The sequence below is a fragment of the Ailuropoda melanoleuca genome, unplaced genomic scaffold (genome assembly GCF_002007445.2).
Source record: "Ailuropoda melanoleuca isolate Jingjing unplaced genomic scaffold, ASM200744v2 unplaced-scaffold4535, whole genome shotgun sequence".
Lineage (NCBI taxonomy): Eukaryota > Metazoa > Chordata > Mammalia > Carnivora > Ursidae > Ailuropoda > Ailuropoda melanoleuca.
Window position 1 is genome coordinate 1 of NW_023217559.1, and position 11,711 is coordinate 11,711.

At 43.1% G+C, this 11,711-nt stretch overlaps 1 long non-coding RNA gene across 1 annotated transcript; it reads right to left on the reverse strand.

Moving 5' to 3' along the window:
- Window positions 1–1,030: 1,030 nt before the first annotated feature.
- Window positions 1,031–10,980, reverse strand: LOC117799220. The gene is made up of 4 exons (XR_004622951.1): window positions 10,884–10,980; window positions 6,891–7,003; window positions 1,908–1,970; window positions 1,031–1,120 (listed from the first exon to the last, which is right to left on the reverse strand). It is a non-coding gene; the product is annotated as an uncharacterized LOC117799220 (long non-coding RNA).
- Window positions 10,981–11,711: the final 731 nt, after the last annotated feature.

An 11,711-nucleotide genomic window follows, 5' to 3' on the forward strand; every position in this document is an offset into this window, starting at 1 on the left:
AATAACGCCGGGATCACGCCCTGAGCCGAAGGCAGATGCTTAACTGCTGTGCCACCCAGGCGCCCCAGAAATCTCTCTTTAAAAGAAGTAGGAAAAGTGGCAATATTAATAAATTAGGTCATAGCTGTGAAAAAAAATAAAAATAAAAACAATGTATCTGACTAAATTTTTAGGTTTTTTTCTAAAATTAGAAAATGCATCTTTCCAGTATGACCCCCCAGTAGTATGCAAATGTCCTTACCAGATGGACAAATCTTGAACTCATTGTCATTCATGAATACTTGAGCATGGCTTTTTTTTTTTTTCCCCTCATCAAAATAAGTAGCTTCAGAGAAGAGAAACCTGTAGCCACAAGGGATGTATGTTTGGCATGAAAGAGAATGAGTGCTACCTAGAGGGGGCTAGGGAGGTGAGGAGGGTTGCCTGGCAGGCAGACTCAAGTACAGCAGACTAAGAATTACTACCCCTCTCAGAGGGAGGAGAGAACCATAATGGGAAGTCCAGAGAACATGAGAGAATCACCAAACAGACCAGAATAGAAGTGTACAGGGAAAATGGAGAGAGGCATTAAAGGCAATTTTTGTTCGTGGAAATCTTTTGGTTCAGACTATGTTAACCAGGAGAAAAATTCACTATTTCTTATTTCCAGGGGGCAGCCAGCCGTTACAGCCCTCCCTGCTTCAGAGTCCCTCAAATATCATTCTTTCTGCTGTCAAACATACAGGAGTATGATTACGGTGTGCCAAATGGGGGAGGCCTCCAGCAATGCAAAGTTAATCCCTAACATGCAATAGAGTGTGACCCCCAGTGCTCTGAACACCAGATACATTCGAACTCCTCCCTTATTTTATGGAAAATGGGTTCATTCCACTCTTTTAAACCATTACTCAGAACCACAGAATTTTTATAAGATTTCACTCATATGTTGAATTTAAGAAGCAAAACAAAGGAACAAAGGAGAAAAAAAGAGACAAACCAAAAAACAGACTCTTTAAAGAGAAGAAACATGGTAACCAGAGGGGATGTTGGTAACAGGTGACGGGGATCAAGAAAGATACCTGTTGTGATGAGCACTGGGTGTTGTATAGAAGTGTTGAATCACTATACGGTACACCTGAAACTAACACAACACTGTATGTTAACTTCACCGGAATTAAAAATTTTTAAATAAAGATATAGGAAAAAAAACAAGGGCATGAGTTAAAAGTGTATATATGGAATAACTAGAAAAAAAAACCCACAATTTTTAATTCTCTATTTCACATGTATTCCTGTGACGAGAGTGTTAGATTCTATTCCTAGGGATATTAATTTTGCTGCATGAGATATTAATCTCTCCTGCATGAGATATTAATTTCTCCTGCAAAGTGAAGTGTTAGTCAAGGCTTCTGAATTAATACATAAACACCATTCTTATTTTAAAATTAAAGTTCTCAGACATTGCAAAGGATTAGGGATTCACTTGAACCTAAAAGCAACTTTTGCACATTGCCTCTCATTAGAGCTGAATATGGTTCAAAAGTGGTGACAGAGGTTCTATTTTGGGACACGAGCACGTCAGCACCATAATTCAATGAAGACACGATGGACTGTTACCTTGAACCGCATCCTTTCCCAACTGAAGGAAAAATGTGTCTTGCCACAGCAAGCGGGCTTTTCCCTTCTTCCCACTTCAACTCATGTTTTCCACCTTAATACTCACATTCGATGAAATATTTTCATGTGAGGTTTCCACCGCCTGTCAAAAGGCTCAATCTGTCTGTTATGTGATGTGCTAAGATATTTGTACTTTATCAACTGTTAATTAGACCTGCAAGTTCTGTCTTTTTTTAAATTTAGTGCAGCTCTTGGTGTCTAGGCTCAGGTTAAAAGTGCAGGCTGACATAACTACTCTCCTTTTCACTTACCCCATGTTCTCTGAAGGCTGACAGAAATATTTGTTACACTGATAAGTCAGGCTGTCCTGTTATCTGAAAGAGGAAAGAAGGCAAGCAAAAAAATTAGGGAAATAAACATTTCCATGACTTCACCCATGCCAGAAGGAAAGTAATAATCCCACCTCTGAGAGCTCTGATATCTTATTCCTATATGATTTATTTTAAAATACCGAATCTGTCTGATGTTAAAAAAAAAAAAAAGTATGCTGTTTTCTATTAGCACAATCAATGATGTGAGTTAAGGGTAGCTTGTCCCTGATTAATCGCAAATCCTGCACCTTCCACCTTTTTTCCTCTTTACCTTTCTGTCTCCCCCCCCAACCCCCACCTAGTACAAAGTCATCTTCAAATAAGGCTGCCTGTGGATCACGCATCTGAGCCGCAGGAATGACTCAGGGCCGGTACATCTGTGAAGTCAAGTGTGAGCAAAGAAGAGTCAGACTAGGTTTCCATGCAATTCACAAGCAAGAAACAACTCCCAGGCAAGACGAAGGGACTTCTAGCCACTCTGCTGATGAGGTAGAGACATTTTATGGCACATTCTCAAGAGCACGTGGCTGCTTTTAAACAAAGCCCAGCACACACAGCGGTCTTGGGGCAGGCACATATTAACCAGCGGCATCTCCAGTGCCATCACTGAACACTGTTTCCAGAGCACACAACCAAAGGCACCTAGAAACGCACCAAGGTTTGCTGCAACATAAGACCGCCAACATGACATGTCAGACCCATGATACTGAAGACCGCTCCCATCAAAACAGTGAAGCAAGTTAGTTAACATCATTGCCTTGGGTGTGTTTGTTTTAAGCACAAACAACTCCAGCCGTTCCTTGCATGGTCTTCTCTATTCCACTCATTGACAAAGCCACATGCCTTCCTATTTCATATAATCATTGGCTCCAGGGCTCTAGTTACCAGGTTTCTTTCTGTTTAATGACCAGGTCAGAATGTTGAGTAGGGAGAGGCCAAGCAGAATGGAGATGGAGTCCCTACCATCGGTGGTATTCCTGGGACACCGTGGAGCTGACTGAGGTCCAACATGACCTGTCTTGGAAGTGAGTCCTTCCCGGTGCCCCCAAGTTCAGGCTGTCCAGACCTGCCCCTGTCCTAATTCTAGCAGGGAACCCAGTGAGGCCGGCACTAATGCTATCAACTTATGATACTCCCGGCATCATTTCCTCGTCCCACACCACATGGTTAGAAAGTGGGTCTTTGTGAGAAGTGTCACACAGTGTCTCACCAGGAAATGCTTCGGATCCCTGATTGAGGAAGAGGAGCAAGCCAGGGGGCCGTCCTCTTCACCCCAAATCTGCCAAGTACAGTACAGACTTTCTCACAAATACATATTTCACAACTTTGTTAAGCCTCTGTCTGTATATTCATGCTCTGAACATTATAGGATTTTGAGTATTAATGTTCAAATCGTCTTCTTGATATGCACCTGTTGCAGACAACATTCCTTGGGGAATTATAATCCCTTATTATAAGACTGAGACCAAGTCAAGTTTATTCATTGGTTGTGGAATTTAACTAGCATCCTATGTGCTTAATTCTGTTGTGAGAGAACTTTTATAAGTCATTTCTACCTTATTTTCTATGTCTCTGAGAAGTACTATCATTAGCTAATTTTCAAGACAAGTTAAATTTGGCAAAACTGTGTTAAGAAGTATGGCACCTGCTGTCACTTCGCAAGTCTGATTTATAACAGTAATATTTTCCCTACTCTTTGGAATCCTGCATCCAGGATATGGTGCCGTGGCAGTGCCTGAAATATTGAAATTCTGGATGTCTTAATAGTAGGAGAGTGGTTGTCTCTAGCAGGGGTAGGGGGGTGGGGAGGTAATGAGACCAGAGAGGAAAGTGTGGGGCGTCTATGGTATTGGTGACGTTGGGTGGTGGGTTCACAGATATTGAATTTATTACCAGGCTTTATATCATCTGTAATGTTCACTGAATATATTCTTCTGTATCAATTAAAAATATATGCACCTGGGGCACCTGGTGGTTCAGTCGGTTAAGCATCCAACTCTTGATTTCGGCTCAGGTCATGATCTCAAGATCTTGAGCTCGAGCGCTGAGTCGGGCTCCGCACTGGGTGTGAAGCCTGGCTAAGAATCTCTCTCCCTCCCCCTCTGCCCCTCCCCCATTTCTCTCTCTCTCTCTCTCTATCTCTGTCTCTCTCTCTATCTCTCCCTCCCTCTATAAAAAATAAGAAAAAAATACCATGTGCCTGATATTCAAATAGGACTATCTGTTAAAGCTTCCACAAATGTATGCACCTTATGTTAAAAAAGATAGTTCTGTATTAAAATGACCACATCATCCTCACATCCTATTACCATGAAAACATCAGAATAATAAAATGCTCTATTTTAAGGAACTTTAAGAAAAAGAATGTCAAAATCTAATATAGATGTTTTCCTATTACATCTGTTACTATTAACACAAATTCTAACCTTAATCTCACACATATGCCACAATTATGGAGTGCTTTCTGACTCACTCACTCTGTTTTTCTAAAGTTAAAACCTTTCTCTGGGACCTCAGGTTCTTTGAGTTAAAAGCGCTTTTGAGTTTGCTTATTTCTCAGCGGTCAGTGATTTTTAAAAATCCCAGCAAATGTCCTTTACCTCCTTCCGAGAGAAGAGAGTTGGATACTAGATTGTTTTTAAGATCATCTTCTGACTCTAAACATCTGATTCTGTGACAATCCAGGGAAGCGTTAGCTTGCCTTTCCAGCTTCCCTGTTCTCCAAGCATCTGGTTCCTTCTTTATACAATTGAAGAAAAAGAAGAATGCATGGGATCCGGACTTATTCTGCTCAAGTTCTCACTTCTTTACTTTTCAATGGGAATCACCAGCCGAGCACCTCCTACGTCATCCCATCTCTGCTACACACACACGCACACACACACACAGACACACACACACACACGCACACACACACACACAGCATATAAGGAGTCTGGCCTCATGGAGTCTCTGGCTTAGGTCCAATCTTGCTCCTGCCGATGTGTGCCAGTACTCATTCTCTTGTCAAGGTCGGAACAGCTAACGTTTCTTGATCCCTTTGCTATGTCCTGTGCTAAGCACTTAACTTGGATTACTGGGTCATTATTTCTTAGCATTTGGATTTTGGAGTCAGCCAGTCCTAGACTTACAACTCAGGTTAGCTCTTTATCAGCTATGAAACCTTGAGCAAAAAGAATTCACATTTCTGAGCCTCAGTTTTCACATCCATAAAATGGGGGATTATATAAACATAAAATCTTAAAAATGGTGACAAAAGGCTACTAGAGTAGAGACTGGCACACAGACTGTCATACATGTAAAAAATGTTATTTGTTGTTATATTATTAGCATTACTACCAGCGCCATCACACTGACCAATATTCCCAAATCCTTGCTCCTAGGCTCCTCTCCTGCAGCTCTGATACTTGATTTTCTTGCCCCCAGCCTGCGTGTCAAAGCCCTTCTCCTGACCTTCTGGACCCTGGGCTCCCCAAAGGGGTGATTCCTTAGAGTGTTACACCCTGAGGCCCACCTACGCTGTTTACTTTGTTCTATTGCTATGTCTGACCTTTCTGTACTGAATCCCTCACCACGCCTCCTGCCAAGAACACTCCCCCGGTACCGTTCCAAATAAGACACACACAGAGCCCTCACCCTTAACCCACACACAATCCCTATGAAGGTGCAGGGTCTCTGCCATCCTCCACATACAAATTCCATCGCTGGTCCCAAGACAGCCCCTTCAATTCCCATCACCGCCCAGCCGGAGGGGGCACGTATCAAATCTGCTAAGTCACGTGGCCGACACGAACTGCCAGAGAGGCTGCAAAGTGGATCTTGAACAGGGTGGCCGTGAATCCTGGTGAATTATTAGTGCGAAAGCAAAGAAGCACAGATCTTTAGGACCGCCAGCAAGCTGCCCGAGGAGGGCCATAGTATTTTCATTTCCCATGACTCAGGGAAATTAAGTGGTCCCACAGCCCCAAAGTCAAGGAGCCAGGAATTGAAATCGGGGCTTTCAAACTCGGGAGCTACATCTGAAGGTATCTGGTTCCCCACGTTCGCTGAGAATGTAGCTGCCTTGGCACCCTCTGTCAGGAGATGTGTCCCTGATTCCCACCCCCATCCTACCTGGAAGACTGAAGCAAACTCTGCTCTTCGATTATTTTAGCTGCAACATGGTTTTTATATACCCTCCTATAATTTTAGATATCCCAGTATAGTGTTACTTCTCTTAATATTTACGAGGTGACGCAATCTAGCCAACTACTCACACAGATGAATTCTTTAAGAACTAAGGTTGCAAAGGCTGTATTCCTCACACTGTGCAAAATATTTCAAACCATGATTTCAACCAGGTCTCTGAAAAGCACTTTAAACTAATTCTGTAGGGAAACACACACACACAGACACAATCAAAAACATATCTTGAAATGATAACAAGGAAATTATCCACATTCCTTAAAGAGAAAACAGTCAAATTATTTGAATTATAAATTCAAGCCACTGCTTTAACGTTTCCTTCAAGTCCACATTGCTTTTTTTTCCAACACGGAGACAACGACTATTTGGTATTCTTCACGGACACGTATGCCTGGGCTTACGGTTAATGAATAGCTTCCCTGCTGACTTTTTTGGGCTTAATTTCATTCTGTTTCACTTAGCTCTCAACACTGTATTTATTAGAGATCAATAATCGTATTATTGTGTGCTAACAGATGCCGCTAACACTTAAATGATTCTCTCAAGGATTTGGGAAGCCATTTAATATTAGTCATTAATATTAGCTGGCTAAAGGTCAGTGGTTTTCAAGTGGCCTACGGAACCACCCAGTTCTCTTACCAGGACAAATACCATATTAATCAGGGTCGACTATCTGCTGTAACGAATGATCCCCACATCTCAGTGGCTTTAGACAATAAGAGTAAATTTTTCACTCACATTTTCTTAGAGTTAGGGTTGGTCGGGGGGCGTTCTGCTCCCCATGGCCATTCAGATACAGTCTGCTTCTCTCCGATGGCTCCATCTTCCAGGTTCTAGGCATCCTCTCCATCCTGGCCATGAATGGAGAAAGAGTGGAGGATGCTGGGTGGGTGGGAGGTTTTTGGATGGGCCCTTCTGCGTGTCACTTCTACCATATCCCATTGGCTGGCATGGACCACACGTGCCTGCAAGGGAGGCTGGGAAGCAGCAGAGCTATGCGCCCAGGCAGAGGAAATGGCTTTCGTGAACACCTCGCCACCAAATAAAATTGAGTCTCTGTTACAAATACTGAAAGAAACTGCTAGGCAAGAGCAAATACTAGGGAATTCAATTTAAAAGTTTTTTTTTTAATCAATGATGATATAATTGAAAATTATGACCTCTTACGCATACTAGCCAATCTAGTGAGAGTAATAGGTGTTCTAAATTCAAGTTAACTTTTTACAAGTTATTTACAAGCAGCTAAGGTCAAAATTTTTTTTATTATGGTAAAACATTCGTAACATAAATTTTAACATTTTAACTGTTTTTTAAGTGTAGAGTTCAACCACATTAAGTACACTCACACTGCTGGGCAACTGTCACCACTGTCCACCTCCACACATCGAAACTCTGTACCCATTAAACACTTAACTCCTCATTCTCCCTCCCCCCAGCCACCCGGGGACCACCATTCTACTTTGTGTCTTTATGAATTTGACTATTTGAGGCACCTCATATAAGTGAAATCATATAGCATGTGTCCTTTTGCATCTGGCTTATTTCACTTAGCATAACACCTTCAAAGTTCATCCATGCAGTAGCCTTACCAACGTTCCCTTTAAAGCTGAACAACACTCCATTGTAAGCATCCACCACGTTTTGTTTAACCATTCATCCACCAATGGACCCTTGGATTGTGGCCACCATATGACTATTGCAAATAATGCTGTTATGAACATGGGTGTACAAATATCTGTTCAAGTGCCTGCTTCCACCTTTTTTGGCTACACACACAGAAGTGGAATTGCTGGATCATTCGGTAATTCTGTGTTTAACTTTTTGAGGAACTGCTCCACTGTTTTCCACAGGGCCTGTGAAAGTCATAATAGCTCTGCAGACAAACTTGCAATTGGCTTCAACAAAAGGTTGCCAATGACTCATTTGTAAAGGTACAGTCCCCATTAAAAAGTTTCCTGAACTGGGGGACTAGGTGTTTTCAGTTTAGCACTTTAAGAACTAGACAAGTTTTAATTTCATTGTTCCTTTGTTTCTAAGTGAAGTAATAAAATACACTGATTAATTTGTTGTATTCTCTGGGATGGATAAAGAATAGGAATTTGATCAGAAAGCGTGTGTTGAAAGCTCTGTTCTAACCCTCTTGTGACATTGGTATCTAATAGATTTCCTGCAAATGATGGGACTAGTTTATCACACTATGACTAAAAATTAAACCAAGAAAATCTCTGCAGCGCTGTCAATTTTAACTTCCAATTAACAATTAAAACCTGACAGCCACACCATTAGCGAACTGATTTCGTCAGTTGTGCTTTGTTTCTGTGGCTCATCTGATAATTATCTGGATTACTTCATATTTTGACCTCTTCAGATTTTTTCCCCATACACTATTTTTGTGTAAATATTTAAAACAACTAACTAGAGTGATGAAAACCTGAGTGCTTTCCAGAAGTCTCATCCAAACAGTGAGGGGTTTTGGATGTTTGGTTTTGATATCATTCTCTCTGCCAATTTCGGGTTTCTGAGTACAGGTACTGTCAAAATTCAAAGATACTATAAAAATGAAAAGCAGGTACTGTGGAAATGAGAGCACATTTGAACTAAACCCTTCTCTGAGAGATTGATTTGGAAACCTTTGGTTCCTTAATAATATGATTTTTAACTTGGCTATTTCATCACAGGCGTATGGCAGTACATTGATATTCTAGGTTTCAAAAAATATCTCCAAGTTCCGCTTTTCCAGGACGAAAGGCTGAAAAATGAAGTTGGGCACAAGGTTTGATACCAGATTATCATTTTTGACAGCAGAACATCACAAAAGACCCCTTTCATCCACTCTTGTCTGCGTATCCCCAGGGCTAGTGGATGCTGGGGGCCAGTACTGGAGAATGCTTATTTTAATTATTTTTCAATAAGATAGCATTTGGTGCTTAACCAACAATAGCACTTAAATCACTTATGATGTGAAATGGAAGTTTACAGTATATCCTCTATGCCACCAACATTGTTCACTGTGGTTCACTGGATTTGCATGGATTTCTCTCCCCTTGTTTGTGCACATGTGCTCACAATAGTTTCATAAAGTTCCTGATATAAGACACCTATATTATTAATTTGAAGTTTCTTTGAAGGTATTTCAAAGAGAAATAAAATCTAGACTAGTTTCTCTAACACTATCTTTCAAGGAGTCAAGCCAAAGAAAGTAGGAGCCTGCATGTGAAATCTATCACAAATCTTTCAACAATGAATGCAATGAGTGGAGAGTTTAGTAACTTCCATAAAAGGAGAGCTCACGTCATTTTTAAACATGGATCTTGTGTATAATGTCACATCTGGCAGCACAGACTACCAAGATGAATAGCACTATAAATAATGGACTTTTAGGTCTCCCCTCAACAGCCGTTGTCAGGTACACCTTTATATGGCTTCATGGTTGCAGCATGAACAAAGTGTTAGCCAGCACTGAAATCACTCTAGAAGCTTCCCTCGATCCAGCTAGTCATTACATAATCTCAGTATGAGCCCCAGTTATTCCTAGTGCTATCTAGCTCTCTCAATACTCATCCCTCCAGAGTTCTTAACCTCTGCATTAATTCTCGTCTCTCCTCCTCTTGGGCCCTATTTTTATCCCCTTCCGTGTTCCTAGGATTTGAGCAGCAACCATCCTTAAGGACCATCGCTTTCTTTCAGTTCTGTCTCCCTGCCTAGCCTTTACCAACCAACTTCTCATAGTTTTACCCTTCTTCATATATGAGCACACACACACAACTTCATTTCCTTTTCTCTTCTTTCTCTGACTTAAATAAATCAATTGATTACCTAGCGTCCTATCAAAGTGCCCTGCTCTCAACTAAGAAGGTGTGGTGTACTGACATCGACCAAAGTGGGTTCTAGTCCTGGCTGGGCACAAGGTACTTCTCTCTTGGGATCTGTTTTCTCATCTGGAATTGGAGGAGAAAATGATCCTACCGCAAATAGGTTGTTCTAAAAATCAAGCAAGATAACATATACGCATCCCCTAGAATAGCAGAATTGGCCTCACGAAACACTATATATTATTATTATTAATTATTATTAAATGTTGACCTTCCTTTCAAATGGCACCTGGATATTCTTCCCATCTGAGTCCTCATCCTTTTTCCCAGAATTCAGGATAAAATGAATTGAATACATGTATTGGAGGGTGCACTGGGTGTTATACGCAACTAATGAATCATGGAACTTTACATCAAAAACCAGGGATATAATGTATGGTGACTAACATAATATAATAAAAAATATTATTACAATAAAAAATGAATTGAATACAGTGTAATACTTAATTACTGTGTATCACGACAACTGTTCCTAGCGCGGTTTTTATGACAGATGCACTCACTTTCACTAAGCCAGCTGCCACAGGCGGTGCTAAGGCCGGTTTAAAAACTATTCGGTACAGACTTTGTAAAGATGAGAAACCTCAGGCCCAGGGCCATGAAACAGTGGAGAAAAAAACCCAAAGTTGCTTTGTATTCAGAATGATGATCCAAATCCTGTTTGAGATACTACATTGCCAGTGCACCCCTCTGATTAGTAATCCTTGGAGGAAACTAAAATCGCTAAAGCCTCCATGTTCCAGGCTTTTCTATAAGGCCTACAAGGCCTACGATCCTGCGAAAATGCAGCCGCTTCCTTTCCCCTTGGGGATACCAGCCCCTAGTCCTTTTCCTCCCAGGACATTTGGGGGGTACCTACAATAGACTCTTAACGCAGAGAAAGCGGGCTCCCAGCTCAGCCGCTGAACAGATCCTGCAGGAACCAGCTCTTTCCGCGCTCCAAGCTTAGGGCAGGCCACCAGCCAAACTGATTGCGGACTAGGCCTGGAGGCGGGCTGGGGCGGGTCCTGGCCCGGGATGGGCGTGGCCTAGGGCCAGAAGGGGCGTAGCAGGGGCCGCAGGGCGTGACCTAGGGCTGGGTGGGGCGTGGCCGGGTCCTGCGGAACTTGGACCAACGACCCCGGGGCGGGGAATAGACTAGGCCAGAGGGTGAAGTGGGAGGGGAGTGGGGAGACGTTAAAGGCCTGCAAGCTGGCCCTGCTGAGGGTTCCGGGGGAGAAGGCGGCGCGCAGCGAGCGGAGGGAAGGTGCGCGGGAGCCGGAGCGGGCGCGGGAGCTGTGGGCAGGGTAGGAAGACTGAGGTCCGCGGGGAGCAGCTGCGGCTGGTGTCCCGGCGGAGCCTTTCGCGCTAATCCCGGGGGGGAGCCCCCGCGGAAGTCCCCCTGGGGAAGGGAGGTTTAAAGCAGCCCGCTCTTTGGCAAGCTGCTGCGTTTCCCCAGATGCGCAGGGAAAGCTGCAAAGACGGGGATCACGAGGCTGCACGAAGCCTAGGGGGCTGGCCTGGGCTTAGATGCAGCTAGTAGCCCCAAAGTGTAAAGTCCAGCGAAGCCTGGCTTGAAACCTGAGGCCGAGAGTCCCGCGCGCGGTGAAGCCCGAGGGCCTCGCGTGGCGCGAGCTCAGAGTTGCTCGACAGAAATGCTCCGGATTTGTCCGTCCGGCAGCTGCGCTGGGCTGGGCCTTCTCTTCCA